We start from the raw sequence: 3,907 nt of genomic DNA, 5'->3' as shown, positions 1-3,907 counted from the left end.
GAATAGTAGAATAAAATAAAGAAAAAAAAATGGAAAAGCAGAACAATTGTAAACTCTGAGTCTAATATGTGCAACTTACATTACCACTGAGCTCTTTTATTTATATATTTATATAAATATATTTTTATATTTTATATATAATATATATTTGTATATTTATCTATAATTATGCAAATATATATGAGTGTATCTATATATACATACACAAAATACACACAATATATATAAAATATATACACGTGTGTGTGTGTGTGTGTGTGTGTGTGTGTGTGTGTGTGTGTGTGTGTTCACTGTTATGAATTCAGGAAGAGTTCAGCTGAACATAAAAAAATACCAGTCATTCAAGCAGGGAGGAAGCCAAATGTGAGGACTTGATAGATCCAGATTTGTGAAAATCTGTCAGGGGTTACTTCATTGCATAGCTAGGCAGAGCTTTATGTGCATTCACTGCAATTTCTGTAGAGTATAAAGGAAGCTGTTCCCACTGCATCTAATTCCTTGGCTGAGGTATTTGCCCATCCTCCTTCAGAGGGAGAGTGCCATCTACTGAAGCATTCCTTTACACAGCTCCCTTGAGCCTTGTCCCACTCATGGATTGACAAAATCCATTCAAAGAGGTTGTAAAACTGAACAAGGTTTTAAAAGGAAAAGCAGCTGCTATAGATGTGAATCTCTGTTGTAAAGCACCAGCTGCATGTAAAGAATCAGGCCAAAGATGGTAAATACAACCACTGACTTGTGCAAGCTTGTGCTCCAGCTTTTGAAGAGATTAAAGACAACTTCACTCTGGAGTTTCTTCATTCCTAATAAATTCTTGAAACTGAGACTACACTACCATTTTTTAACTCTTAAGAATGGCATTCCCAGATCGGACAATCCAATTTCACTGCTGACTATCAACTATGGAGTTTCCTACCAATCCCTCCTTTCTGTGTTTAGTGCTCACAAGATGTACAACTACTCAGCTGACTTACTGAACACTGAGAACACCTGATAACAGTCATGCAGAGTCTGGCTTGGGCCAGTATTATTGTGCTTCTTTATCTCTATGTACTTTCCCATTGTCTTGAGCTTCATATTTCATTGTAAATTTTCTGGACTGCTGCTGCATTCAAATAAAGCAGCAGTTTGTGTCATGCCCAGAGCTACTGTCTCCTATGATAATAACAAGCATATAAATTGAAATATATTTGGTATTTTTATTGCTTTGTAGCAAAAGTTTGTGTCTCTAAAATATGAAAGGCAGCTCAGAGATGCCCATGTACCTTAGATGTTTGAACAAATTGTATAAAGTTAAATTTTACAAGGTAAATTACCACGCAAAGTCATGGAGTCATAGGAGAGGGAAACCTGTCAGGTTGTGTTTCATGTGAATACTCTTAGAAAACCACTGGTTTCAAAGCAGAGGTGCCCATCCTGATGCTTTTGCTACCAAGGGGCTCCACTGAAGAATCACACAGCCCATAGCTTAAATGTCACATTTGGTAAGACAAAGAATGAATAAAACTTTGAAAGCACTTGCATTATTTGCCATCAGGCAAATATATTTGAAAAACTTTCCAATATATTTTCAAAAAGTTTCACATTATAGTGTGTTTTTTCCATTTGGGCATATAGCATGTTTTCTTAAATACAACAGAGAACTGAAAGAGTAGAAGTGTTTCTGTCCTAATAAGATACATCCCACGTATCTTATACCAGTTTACATCCCACAAATCTTTGTCGGTGCCAGTGGGATTGAGTGTATCCTCAGCAAGTTTTCCAATGACATCAAGTTGAGAGGTGTGGTCAGTATTGGAGTGAAGGGATGCCATCCAGAGGGACCAGAACAGGTTTGAGGTGGGCCTGTATGAAACACATGAAATTCAACAGGGCCAAGTGCAAGGTTCTATACCTCGACTGGGACAATCCCAAGCTCAGGCACAGGCTGGCAGAGAAGGGACAGAGAGCAGTCCTGAGGAGAAGAACTTGGAGGTGCTGATGGATGAAAGGCTGAACATGAGCCAGCAATGTGAGCTCACAGCACAGAAAGCAAATTGGGCTCTGGGCTGCATCCAAAAGCAGCGTGGCCAGTAAGATGAGAGAGGGGATTCTGCCCCTCTGCTCTGCTCTGCTCTGGGGAGACCCACCTGGAGTGCTGCATCCAGCACTGAGGCCCCAACACAAATAGGACATGGACCTGTCCAAGCAAGTCCAGAGGACCAGAGGGCTGGAGCACCTCTCCTGGGAAGACAGGCTGAGAGAGCTGGGGTAGTTCACTGAGGAGATGGCACAGCAGCCTGCCAGTACCTACTGGTGGGGGGCTGCAAGAGGGCTGGAGAGGGATTTTTACAGGGGCAGGTAGTGACAGAACAAGAGGCAATGGCTTTAACCTGAAAAGAGGGTAGGTTTAGTTTAGATATTACGAAGAAATTCTTACTGTGGGAGTGGTGAGGCACTGGCACAGGTTACCCACAGAAGCTGTGGATGCACCAGCTGTGAGAGTGTTCAAGGCCAGATCGGTCGAGCAACCCAGTCTAGTGGAAGGTTTCCCTGCATAAGCAATTCTCAGAACCATTAAAAAATAGGTGTATTAAATGCAGCCAAATCTCAGGACAGTTCTGAAAACATTATAGGCCCTGGCAAATTGTCTTCTCTCACAGGTTCTTATCATAGCTCAAAGAGCTTTGCCATTAATAGTGCCTTATTGCTGGTTACAGCCAAAGCTGTAGCATATATACTGGGCTTGAGGTACACATCCATCACCCCTACCTCTGCAGAAAGGAAAACCTTAAAAGGAGAGAGGGATTTGTTTCTCTCTAGGCCAGACTGTTCATCAGTAAACGACACTGTTTTTATTTCAGCATCAGCTACTCACTGGTTGCTGCCTCCACAGAAGCCTACATTTCAAAAAACTTAATAGCCACAATAAATAGATCTAACGAGTGCATCACCTTCCCTACACATGGAAGAGCAAACCAGCATTTGGGGATTACATCTGCTTCTCATCTTCCATGTCTTTTTCTTCCATCAGTTACTTTTGGCTGCCTCCCAGGCACTGTCCCCAGAATTTACAAAACTCATGCTAAAATGGCATACGTGAGTCCCTGCTGGTGTTTTTTTTTTTTTTTTTTTTTTTTTTTTTTTTTTTTTTTGTGGTGGGTTATTTTATGTTTCTTTTTAAAAGCCTTTTAAAAAGTAAATCAGCTGCGTAAGATTCATTAAGTGTGAATTGTTCATCAATGCTCTCAAGAAATTGGTGTGATTCTTGGGGCTAAGAGTTAGACTCGAAAAGGGCCCCTTCCAACTCAGAATACTCTGTGATTCTGTTAATTGTGGGACTTTGCCAGCGCACACACCTCTCCGTGCCTCAAAGGCTGCTCGCTGGCAGCCCTGGGCCGCACCTTTTGGCGGTGCAGAAACCTCTGGGGCGCGCTTTCCCCGAACGTGGCGCTGCTGCATCGCAACCAAGCGAGGGCCGCCCGCCCGCTGCAAAAGGCGCCGCAGTAAAGCGCGGCGGTAGCGCCGTGTCCCCGCCGGTGCCGCTGATGCCGAGCCGCTGCCGACCCCGCACAGCCCCTTCCGAGAGACTCCTGTGCACGGGTGCGCACGCCGCCCCACAGGTAAACGGGCAACGGCCAGGGGGACCCTGCGCTCTCGCCTCCCTTCGGGGAACGAGAGGATACAAAGAGCAGCTCAGAGGCGCGGGCAGAGCCAGGGGCTGCGGCGGGCGGGACACAGAGTCCCCGGGCGTGGGGCAGGGACGGGGCTGGGCGGGGGCGGGCGGCCGCCAGCCGCCATCTTGCTTGAGGACGGGTACCCAAAACCAACATGGCGCCCAGGCTTTAAGCGCGGGGCCGGCGCTTCCCCTCCCAGAACGGAAGTGACGTTTCGGCGGCGGCAGCCCCCTGCGCACCCCCCCCCCCCG

Source organism: Zosterops lateralis (genome assembly GCF_965231275.1).
Source record: "Zosterops lateralis genome assembly, chromosome: 3".
NCBI lineage: Eukaryota > Metazoa > Chordata > Aves > Passeriformes > Zosteropidae > Zosterops > Zosterops lateralis.
This window is presented reverse-complemented; position numbering follows the sequence as displayed.